We start from the raw sequence: 12,865 nt of genomic DNA on the forward strand, positions 1-12,865 counted from the left end.
TCTGTCTGATGCCAAAGTCACTTATTTTAAGCATTATAGGGTACTGCTTTTACTACTGTACTCCAGGATCCTGGGCCAGGGGAAAGAGGTAATATATTTCTGGAGGAAAGCATGGGAGAGCTGATGTTGGAATGACTACCATCACCACTTCCCAGGTTCTTCTGGATGACACACACCTTTTGCAAAAGAATCCTAAGGTCTCCCTGCTATGGTTTTAAAGTACAGAAGGGATTTCTGTACTTTATGTGTGGGAATAATAATGAATGCTTGGTCAACCTTCAATCAAAGAATTATTACCTTCTAGTGAGCATTTCTAGTTCATGCACCAAAAAGGAAGAGGAAATATTCAGAAATAAGCCCTAATTCCGGGAAGAAATTAATATAATTGAAATTCTGAGAAGAAATTAACATACATTGAGTAATAATTAAATGAGCTTGATAGGATTTATACTATTGGTAAGAGTAGATTATCAAGCACCTTAATTTTTTTTCTTCTGTGCTTGATATTTCATTATTGATTGATTGATTGATGGAGGCAGGGTCTCACTATATAGCCCAGGCTGACCTTGAACTCTTGATCCTCTTGCCTTAGCCTTCCAAGTGCTGGGGTTCCAGGCATGTGCCACCACTGAAGGTTGTATTGGATTGGATATTTTAATGCAAAGTGCTCACTCTTATGCTTTAGTTCAAGATACTCCACCCCCCCAGCTTCTGTGAATTAAAGAGTACTGGCACAAATACTAACTTGACAATGTGGAGGCTTGTGTTTCCTTACTCTGTTTCATTCCCAAATGGACTCTAATACTGGCTCAAAGCCCCTGAGCTGCTCTAGCTGTTACAAAGAGATTTAGTATACCCCAAGGTTGCTCACTCAATATGCTTTTGGTTCCGATACAGTATTCCATGAAAGAACCGACGGCTCTTTTTCTTTTCTTTTTTTTGAAACAAAGTCTTGCTATGCTGGCCTTGAACTCACCATCTCCCTGCTTCCACCAGGGTTATAGATGTGCACAACCAGGCCTGGCTAACAGAAGCAGCAGCATCTCTTTTTCTGTGTGTTTGCTCTAATTTCTATACCTATGTGGTTATGATTTTTGTCTCTACAAAAATAGCACTAGCAATACTTCTAAAAAGTAATCTTAAAAATCTTCTAGCTTCCTAAGCATTCTAGCAAAGGGCACATCAAATGTTTTCTTGTTAATGTGTAAGAGTCACTTATGTTTCCATTTATAACAGTATACTGATCTTATACCCTCCCTCCTTCTCTCCCTTCCTTCCTTCCTTCCTTCCTTCCTTCCTTTCTTCCTTCCTTCCTTCCTTCCTTCCTTCTTTCCTTCCTTCCTTCCTTCCTCCTTCTCCTTCTTTTTTTTCTCCTCCTCCTCCTTCTTCTTTCTTCTTTCTTCTTCTTCACAGGTTCTCACTATGAAGCCTAGGCTGGCCTCACATTGGAGATCTTTCTGACTCAGCCTCCCTAAGTGCTGAGATTGCAGGTTTGTGCCACCACACCCAGCTTTAAATCTACTATTATCTTAAGATAAAATTCTCTTGAGAATTTGTTGAGCATGGAAAACAAATTTTCTACTATAGATAAAATGACAAAACAGGAAAATCTAAAGAAAGTGTTTCGCTAATCACTATTCCTTTCTGGTAGCATCTCTTTAGAGAAAAGTATCTAATGACCTCTCTTTACCAATCAAATTATTATCATAATGGGTTCATGTCCTACAGACATCACATTAAAATAAATGTGGTAGCTGAGCTCAGAGATTTCATGCAATATGGATTTCAACATTTCTCTGCCTTACGCAGGAAGTTAAGATAAAATAAAGCATTAAAGCACCAGGAGAAAAAATCCTGCTTTATCCATGTAGATCAAATTCCTCATTCTTACTGTAGTTGTCTTTCATAGTCTTACACACATATATATGCAAACACATTTTTCTAGACTACATAGCATCTACATGAGGCAAATGAATTTCCTGTTCAAAATCTATGCAATTATAGTTTGCTGGCCCACAAATAGTTCAACACAAAGGCACACAGGAAAAATGGAGAACAGACTCACAGCTCTTCATAAGCAGGTCAGTAGATACCCAACCATTACCAAATGATGGGGTGCATAATGTTTGTGCTACCTGGAATGTAACAAGGATGCTTACTGGACTTGCAACGTATAAGGAAGGAAAGTTAAGAAAAAAGTTCCAGGGAAAAATAAATTTCCTTGTTAAACACCTGTACTACTTCTGTTTAATACATGCTAAGCCACAAACTTGAATTCAACCTATGCCTAGTAACATTTTTCAGGTAAATTTGGCTGCCTGATAGCTGACATCTACTAGTCACAATAGGAAATGTGTTCAAAGGTGAAGAGAAGAACCACTCTCCAAAAGACCACTTTCCATCTTTATTACACACTAGTGAGCCATTCTAGTTTGAAACTGCCCTGCACTGTGACTAATAGACCAATTCAGAGTTCATTTTGCTGAATCAGCTTGCTGGAACAGTTGGGTTTTGCCATTAAGAAGCCAGTGTCTGCACCTGAAAGAACCAATTTGTTCTTTCATGGAAGTAAAACCAACTGTTGTTTTCAATAGATCATAAGAATTGGAAACAGATATTAAATTATACTATCAGAGAGAAAATGAACGCATATATACATGTGTGTATACACACAGACACACACACACACACTTATCAGTTGTTATCTCCTGATGATTTTGACTTCAGGACTGACTCAGACTTCAAACTAACAAGAGAACAAGCAAACAAAAAAATACAGTCTCAGTCTAGGAACTTGGCCCAAAAGGCTCTTCATTCAACCTGAGTTTCATCATTAAATTCACTTCCCAAGACATTGAGCTCCATAGAGACAGTGCTGGGGCAAGTGAGAGCCTGACGGGCACTGGGCGACCCTGTGCCTCGCTGAGGAAAAAAACTAAAGATGGACAAAGGAGATCCTAAGAAGCTGAGAGGCAAGATGTCATCATGTGCATTCTTCGTGCAAACTTGCCGGGAGGAGCACAAGAAGAAGCACTCCAATGCTTCAGTCAGCTTCTCAGAGTTTTCTAAGAAGTGCTCAGAGAGGTGGAAGACCATGTCTGCTAAAGAGAAAGGGAAATCTGAAGACAGGGCAAAGGCAGACAAGGCTCACTATGAAAGAGAAATGAAAACTTACATCCCTACTAAAGGAAAGACAAAAAAGTAGTTCAAGGATCCCAATGCACCCAAGAGGCCTCCTTTGTTTTGTTCTGAGTATCGCTCCAAAATCAAAGGTGAGCATCCCGGCCTGTCCATTGGCGATGTTGCAAAGCAGCTGGGAGAGATGTGAAACAACACTGCTGCAGACGACAAGCAGCCTTATGAAAAGAAGGCGGCCAAGCTGAAGGAAAAGTACAAAAAGAATATTGCTGCCTATCAAGCTAAAGGATGCAGCGAGAAAGGGAGCTGTCAATGCTGAAAGGAGCAAGAAAAAGAAGGAAGAGGAGGAAGATGAGGAGGAGGAAGATGAGGAGGACGAAGAGGATGAGGAAGAGGAGGACGACGCAGAAGATGAAGATGAAGAAGAAGATGATGATGATGAATATTTGGTTCTAGCGCAGTTTTTTCTTGTCTATAAAGCATTTAACCCCCCTGTATCCAACTCGCTCTTTTTAAAGAAAAAAAAATTGAAATGTAAGGTTATGTAAGATTTGTTTTTAAACTGTACAGTGTCTTTTTTTGTATAGTTATCACACTACCGCATGTGTCGTTAGATAGCTCTGTCCTGGTTTATGTTCAGTAGCCACTAACCTTGCCTGGTGCAGTATGGGGGTTGTGAATTGGCATGGAGATTTAAAGCAGGTTCTTGTGCACAGCACAAATTAGTTATATATGGGGACGGTAGTTTTTTCATCTTCAGTTGTCTCTGATGCAGCTTATAGGAAATAATTGTTGTTCTGTTAACTGAATACCACTCTAATTGCAAAAAAAAAAAGTTGCAGGTGTTTTGCTGACATTCTGAATGTTTCTAAGTAAATAAAAATTTTTTTATTTAAAAAAAATAAATTCACTTCCCAATAGAACTGCTTACATTTATGCTTCAAATTTTTAAAACTTACTTGCCATCAGTTCCATGACTTTGCCATATTTCTAAGTGCAATCAAGTTTGCTTATAAGGTTAGTTTCCTCCACAAAAAATAAGCTCATCAAAAATGCAAGAAGGTACACAGGGCAAATGATCCAAGTTTTCTAGAACACTTGATTCATACACCACAATAATTTGCAAGTAGAATGAGAGAATCCAGAGAATCTGATATTCTTGACCCAGATACCTTCCTTAGCCTGGACACATAAACTAATATCCCACAGGCAAAGAGGAAAGTTAGTGAAGCATAAACACACTGAGAATCACAGGACAATTCAGGACACTCAGGCACCAACCAAGGAATGTCTCAGTTAAACAAGCACTTGGTAATACTTTTCATTTAAATTTGTCCGATCCCTATTCAGAACACTTAGCGATCTGTAAATAATAAACTCTCATAAGCTATAACTGACTTTTCTAAGTTTTTTCCCACAGGGAAAAAAAATTCCTTAGGAAAGTTGAAAGAATATGATTTTGTATGGTTAAAGCCCCACAAAACCAATGTGACTTAGGTACTATCTTTGAATTGGTTCAATGGAATTTAAAAAAAAAAAAAGCTAATACAGATTTACGCATTTCTTGCTGTAGACTGAATTGTGTTCCTCACCTCGCCCTCAAATTCTTAGGTTGAAGCCTTACTTAGGTTGAGGTTTTCGCTGATATGACCGAGCAATGAATCGGCCAACACCTTAACCTTAGACTTGTCAGCCTCCAGATCAATGAGAAGTAAGTTTCCATTGTTGATTTTTTTTTTGCAGCAGCAGCCAGAGCAGATTAAGATGGTTCTTTTTACTTTTCAGTAGACCTCCACATGAATCATCTAATTTTTAAAAATAATTCTCTAACTACCCCCATATCGAATGAATAACTGAGGCATACAGGTAATTAAATAATTGCCCAGGGACAGAGCACAGGCACCTCTAGGGCCTTTACAAGTCCTCTGACTCTGAGGGAACCCTCTGGGGATGGGAAGGTGGGACAGCCCTGCCATCTCACCTGCACTAAGGTGTTACGGACCAAATCACCCACTGCTGCTAGAGGTGTCTCCCATATCCTTCTAGGACCCCAAGGCAGAAGACACTTAAGAAACACTGACATCCTTTACAGTATTAGTTTTAGGGCCTTTGCAACAGGAAAGGAAGTCTACCCTTCATTTCCTCACTGCATTGAATCTAGGGATAGACTCCCAATACCTGGGGTCCTAATGGCCAGCTCTATTTCCTGCCTTTTTAAGCAGAGCATAGGGACATGATGGAATCTGTTCTTGTTACCTTTAATTCTCATTATGTGGATCAGTTTTTACAGAGTTCTGTATAGTTCCTGAGGCTATGAGAGGAAGAGGCTTATATGGCTTTTTATTGTGGTGCTTTTCTTTTTACCCATGTAGACAGTAGGTTTGGAAAATTTTAAGCAGTTTCTTTGTCTTAATTAGATGGCATTATGATACTCATTATAATAGATAATAGTTGACGTTAATCAAAACAACCAACTTTCTAATTGAATTGATAAACCAATCAGTCCCCCTAAGGCACTTTATAGCATACTATGTAGAATGAGAATAATTAGATATAGTTGTACAATATGGTGAAAATTAAAAGTAAAAAAAAATATGATTTGTAACTGTAATTTAAAGTCTCTGAATTTTTTTTCAATGACAGTTACCATCAATGATTCTCTGGAGAAAATTGTTAGTTAAATTTACTTGTATTTTTATAAATAGAGGAATTTAAATCCAAAATTAAACAAGCGACTACCTATCTATTTTTGAAAGGACAATTTGTACATTTGCTTATTTATTTAAGCTAGATTGTCTTTGCTTATTGAAGCAAAAGAAACAGTGTTTGAGAGTGGTTTTGATCTGTAAGAAATCCTTATCTCCTATAAATATCCAGATATTAATCTGCTTAATCCTACTATGCTCAAAACAGAATTCTGAGCAAGTTCTGAAGTGGAGGGGAGGGTGTATAAGCAGAAGGCTCTGCCAGCCATGGGGTTTGAGGAGCCCAGACAGCTCAGATTATGGCTAAAATACCAACCTCAGTAGGTGGGGAATCCCTACACAGCAATCCTTTCCACCAGAATCCCCTGAAGACCTTGCTAAAGCCCAGGTCACTGGACCTGACCCCTAGGGTTTCTGCAGGTCTGGGAGCTCCCCTTTGAGAACCACCACTCTGGTGCTGTGTGATGCAATTTGAAGAGGAGTGGAACTAAGTCCTCTCTATTTTCTCCTGTCAAGTAAGATCCTGGAATGGTCAGCACAAGAGGCCTGGTTACCAAAAGAGCTTCTAAGGGATCATACAAAATCTGTTAACTACCACTAACAAGATCTTAGGATAACCCTCTTAAATTTTAAACTGTACCATGTGAATATTTCTGCTTTAAGTAGCTTCATCTCTGTCTCTATTTAGATCTCTGTATATTTATCGGAATCTCTATCCTGTTTTTATTTTTATATCTATCCATATCCATATCAGTATATATGTATGCATATATACTGCATACGTATATTAAGTCAGGTGCCTTCCTACTATTTTATCTCCTTTTAAATTATCTGATGTAAAAATGTGCTGGGGTGATCCTTCACTGACCTGGTCTTTTTTTTTTTTATAAACTTTCTATTAGGATATTCATTTTATGGAGGGATTAATAATGACAATTCCAAATAGATTTATACTGTACATTGGTTACATTGACCCCATTATCTCTTCCCTTTAACCCCCTCCCCATCTCACTTAAAGCAATTGCAAGTTTTCTTAGTTCTATTTCATAGAGGTACATGAAGCACTGACCGGGTCTTATGGTTGAAAACAGAAGACTGGGCAAGGGGATAAGGAAGTCACATAGTAGGGAATTTAATTTTAAGAAGACTCTTTGAAAAGAAAGTTATACTTGGTATTGTCCCTAAATATCAAGAATCTTAGGTTAGAAGTTTTGGATCTCTATGGGGTCCATAGGTAGGCAAAGTGATCTTTTAATTCCCTGAAATCATACATGAAATATTGCATATGTATGAAGTGCACATTTTCTGTATAAGGGTCTATTACTTCCAACAGCTTCCCAAAGCTATTCAGATAATTTTCTAAAAATACATTTCAGAAAGAAAGTGTATACGTATAATATAGAGAATCTTTATATGATAAAATCACCAGTATATTTATGAAAACTATTGATTTAAAAAGTACACCTGGAGATAACAGAGGACCATGTCCCACAAATGAATTAAAGAATGTTATCTTGTTTTTAAAAGTCAGTTTTGAAAAACAAAAACATCATAGAATACACACGTGACCATATAAACGATGGCCTGTTTCAGAAACCATGTAAATACCTTAGACATTTACCTTCTAGACAAAGGCACCACTGTATTTTTCGCAATGAGTAAAGAGGTAAGGGAGCTCTGTGCTCAGACTGGGTAGAAATCAACATTGCACTTCTTGTTTATCAGGCCTGGCCTCATGGAGACCTGGGATTGCATCCCTTATCTCTCCCACTTGTCTCACAATCACTTCTTGGTTTATTTTTTTAAAGACTCCTCAAAGGGGAAGTTACCTTAACATAACAGATATTTAAGAGTTTACATTTTCTTTAACAACCCTCTTCAATTTAAAGCATTCCCAGTGTAAAATAGGTTCAAAATAAATTTCAAATGAACAAAGCTCACCTTCATGTGGAAAGTTTGGGAATTGTGAGCCAGAACCTTGCTATTGTCACATTGTCAACTACAGAATGGAGCTCAAAACCAAGGGGGATGGGCAGCTGCTTAAGACTGAAGATTCAAAAGGAGGTCATCCTAAAGAAGGTGCCTGAATGTCACATGCCGCATGGGGGAGGGGCAGCATGATTGCTACAGGGTTGGGTTTCTAGACTTTTAGAAGCCAGATGAAGTCTCGGAAGGGTCAGTCTTATGGGTCAGTATAAGAGGGTTGGCTGCCAATGCCATGCAACCACAATAAATTAATTTCTTGTAATTTACAATGCCTTTGAATAAAGTATTTAAATACTTTAAAGTTCTCCAAGGCAATTGTCTTCTGACTAAAAGCAAAAATAATAAAAGTGATACCATCTCTCTTTTTTCCTGGTAATCTAACAACATAGTTTTTCATGAGGTAGAAATTCTGGCTCATCTTACTTCCTTCAAAAGCAAAAGTTTATTTACCAATCTCAGCCTCAACTTTCCTGTAGCTAAATGAGAGATAATAATGGTGTTCGTCATAAGAATTAAATAATGGACACAAATCATCTGGTGATTTGGGAGTGATAAGCACTCCCAAATGTTGGTTCCTTCTTCATTCTCAGAGATTTCAAAGATAGCACCCAAGTAAGACTCCACTGTATTTTAATCTGAATTCCAACGGTTAGTATCTATAAACATCCAGCTACTTCACACAGTTTCTAATTTTAGCAAATCATTTACCTGTCAGTGTACTATGAATGCATTATAAAGATTATTCCATTATAAGGGAATGTTTTGCTTTAAATGAATTTTTTCTAGGAGTATTGAAAATGTAATACATTTCAAAAACTAAATAAGAAATAGGTGTCGTTGTTTAGTGTTTTGTGAGCTGGGATGTTATTCCTAATTTGAAATCACTGGAGTAGGATGTTGTTCTCTAGATTGGAGAGTAGCCTCCAGGGGATATTTGTACACGCTGACGTTTGGGGGAACAAGTTATTTACCACCTGTAAGTTGCCTATCTTGTTGTTTTGTTGAGAGTAAGGCTGTAGCTTTACCTCCATTAGGTAGTATAGTTTGGTTAATGGATGGGCAACAGGAAAGAGTGTAAGGGAAGCCAATGTTAATGTGAGCTCCCACCGCTTTTATTTCAGAGGCACTCGCAATAGTTAGGGTTGAGCAGTGTTTCCATTATGAACTCCTATTTCAGGGGTTTATAACTGAGCTGTAAAAATTTGCTCTAGGCTAAATCTCTGCTTATCGGGCCTTAGCCTGGGAGAATTTTTTCCCCTACAATTTTTTTTAAAGGAAGAAATCAATGTAGCTGTTTAAAATAATCTGAAATCAGAAATTTTAAAAATGCCTGATTTCTATCATGCTAAATGCAGATGTTGGAATTGATGATAATTACATTTCTACATTTCTAACAAGCTTCCAAATTGTATCTTTCCAATGTATATATCAGATGTGCAATGCAGACTGATGTAGCAAATTACTAAGAATAGCAATTTCTTAGGCCAGAAAATAAATCATTGTGTGCTAAAACCACCAAAATTCTGCTCATTTTAACAATATTAATTTATTAATCTTGCATAGAAACTGGCATAGAAATTGGGGTCACTTTTTCTAGAACTTGTGAAATCACTTTATATTTTAAGCAGAGCAATAAATCAACATCTTAAACTGATAATAGGTTATTGATGACATTTTAATTCATGTATTTAGCAGTCATTGATAGATATGAAAGGGCTTATCTATTTAGTCGTAGAAAGCTTCATATATATATACCTGATGACAGGAGAAGTCCATCTGGTATGATGGAAAAAACTACAGAAATTAATATTTAATTAAAAATAACTATTTAATCAAAATGCCAGGTGAGCTGGGTGTGATAGTGCATAACTGTAATCATAGCACTCAGGAAGTTGAGATAAGAGGATCTTGGGTTACATGCCAGCCTGGGCTATAGTTACAATTGAGACCCTGTCTTAGAAGAGTATTTGTATGCACACACATGCACACACACACGCACACAAGGCTATTTTTGCTGTTGTTTTGAGACAGGGTCTTGCTATGTATCTGAACTGGCCTGGAACTCACTAGGTAGCTCAGGTTGACCTTAAACTTTTGATTCTCTTGCCTCAACCTTCTGAGTCCTGGGATTACAGGTGTGTCCTACCATACCTGGCTACATATAAATTTTATTATTACTAAGCCATGGTGAGGCTAACAGATCAAGAGATGACTACCATCAGAAAGGTAGTTTGTTATCCACAGACCTCAAGAGAAGGGGCCTGTCACCCTATTGGGGGCCACATGGGGAAGCACCAGGGCCAGTCAGGAGGCAAAGAAAGAGGGTGGAACTGTGGCTGAGAGTTGGATTATAGTTTTCATGGTAAAACTTATGAAACAGAGTAACAAGGCTTAGGGTCATCCAGTTTGGATAACCCTTAGTGGGTTCTGAGGCATAAGGTTAGTCCCTTAGAGTCAGCAAGGCTCAGATGTCATACTACAGAATACAGAAAAATCAAAGACATAGTTAATGCACAGTTCTTGGGTCCAATTCCTGGGCCTGACATTTCTGATGTGCTATATTGAGTACTGGGCTACAGTTAGCATTTGAGTCTCTGTCCCACCTCATTGTAAAGGGAACAATGACCGTGACTCTACCTTCTTGTTGGAATCTAGACTTCTCCTACTAGGTAAGTTAGTAAACCTTTCTATGTTTCACTTTTCTTCTCCTTATTCTTCAATGGTGATATTAAAATACTCAACATTATAGTGTTGCTGTGAGGAGCAACACAGGCCAGCACATAGTAAAAGAGAGATAAATGAGAGTAATTCCATAAATGTAATTTTGTGAGTTTAATTCTTCACTGTGAAACTCCATGGACTTAGAGTACTGTGATGTTGAAAAAAATGACTCCAAGCCTAGTACAACAGGGAGAAAAAGCATTCATGCTCCTTTCTGGATCACCCACTGCCTATTACTTTAGCTTGGTTGTTACCTTTCAGTATAACTGCCCAACAGAACGAGAGCCTCGAGATTCAAGGATGGTCAGTGCAATGGCAGGATACCCTGAGAGGTTGCATATTTTTTTTCTAACCCCACTACTGTCTTATCAACCTGGTTCTGCTATTAGCCACAAAAGTCATTAATGGTACCAAATTTCTTCCATACATAGCTAATTATGGCTACTTGGAACCAATATGATTAACTATTAATCTGTGCAGGCTGGACAACAAAGAGTTCTTTTAAAAATGTATTTAGAATCACTTTTCTTAAACATTGTTTAGTAGCAAGCACTTCAAGTTTATCTGATATCCTTTTTTCTCTTCAAAAGGAAAAAAAAAACACCTTAACATCTTTAGGACAGATAAGGAAAACCATAGCCAAAAACAGAGATACATCCAGCTCTATACACATTTTCATCACATTTTGGAGTCTATTAAATGCACTTTCCTTATAGGAAACAATTTTGTTGATGCAAAATATGCTTTTAATATACTATATAATGTACTCGATGGTGGCCTCATTCTGTGTTTTTCACCTTCCATGGATTTATGTGGTCCAATTATTTGAAAATATATATATATTGGCTTTTACAGAGATCTGGCTATGTGACAATGGAAGAAATGGGTGCTGTTTTTCTTCTGGATGAAGGAAACAAAATTCTTCCAATAGTTTAGTGCACTCACCTGACTAGTCCCCACAGGCCCAGAAATCTGAGAGGCTGATGTGGCAAGAATCCTCACCTTTAGCTGACTTTTGTCAGAGCTCCAGGGTCTTGATTGCACCTTCTGGATGGATCCAGATGAGCTCCTTATGGTGTTACCATTAATGAGGCCCCAGGTTGGGCACCAGAATGCCAATGCTTTCTCTTAACACCGTCCATCTGCTGACCTCCCCCCGTCACATGGGGGAAGTAGGGACTTGAAGGAGACATTTCAAGGACTCAAGGGATCCAGATGGAAGATCACAGATGATAAAAGGAGGAAGGAGGAACAGAAGTGGACAGAACAGCTCTTAGATGAGTCAATTTAGGAGATTGTAAATTTCCAAAAAAAGCCAATGAAGTTCCAGATTTTCCTTAGCAAACATCAACTCAACAAGAAAGAAAGCAGACAGTGGGACTGAGCACATAGTTAGCAGGGATTTGAGACAGGGAATTTCAGTTCACTGAGAAGTCCCCATGGGAGAAGCAAGATCCAATAGAGCAGAAGCTTCTAAAAAATCACAGCCTAAACATCAGTGTCCAATTCAATCATAGGACCATAGAGGTCTCAAAAAAATTCTTTCATCAGATTTCATCTAGAACAAACAGCAAATATTTCTAGTTTCTCTCTCGCTCTCTCTCTCTCTCATATAAGGTAGCTACCAAGTGACTCTGAAACAAGACCAGTAAGTTTTTTTTTTTAAATGATGCATTCAAATATGAAAGAGATGTCCAGAAAAAAAGAGTGCTAAAGGTACAGTCTTCCTAATATCCAGAACACTCCCAATGAGTCACAGAAAAACCTTTGTCACCACAGGACCAAGCAAAGAAGATTGGGATGACAACAATCTCTTATGGATGGGGACCTCATAAAACATGACACACCCCCACAGCAAGGCTGACACAGCTGGACAAGATAACATTACAGTTCCCAGTCTATGCCACTAGCTCCTAGCAAAGCCAACACCTGGTCACAAAGTCAAACTCTTAGTGTTGTGGTTGGGTTATGGTGTCCTCAGATGGCTATCAGGTTTTTGGCCAATTCCAGGAGCAAAGAGACAAAGAGTGCCAAGCAAAGCCAAAGTTTATTAAAGCCATAGAAAGCAATAGTATACCCTCAAGGGGGGAGGCAGTGGACTCAGAATAGGAAGTAGCTCAAGAGCCTGGCTGTCAGGAGTTTATCTGTCTTTGATGTGGTTAGGGTAAAACTGGTGGGAAAAATCTGGGTGGTCTTTGCAGGAGGGGCTAGATTAGCAGGTTTGACTGACAAGTCTTGTCATACAAATGGGGCATTCTGTTCATGTGCATATGCTCATTCCTTGGTTTTTGATGATATGCATAAAATGCAAATAA

General features: G+C 38.3%; 1 pseudogene; it reads left to right on the plus strand.

The window, feature by feature from the left end:
* Window positions 1-2,857: 2,857 nt before the first annotated feature.
* Window positions 2,858-3,686, plus strand: LOC109701930 (high mobility group protein B1 pseudogene; annotated as a pseudogene).
* Window positions 3,687-12,865: the final 9,179 nt, after the last annotated feature.

The sequence above is a fragment of the Castor canadensis genome, chromosome 8, assembly GCF_047511655.1.
Source record: "Castor canadensis chromosome 8, mCasCan1.hap1v2, whole genome shotgun sequence".
Lineage (NCBI taxonomy): Eukaryota > Metazoa > Chordata > Mammalia > Rodentia > Castoridae > Castor > Castor canadensis.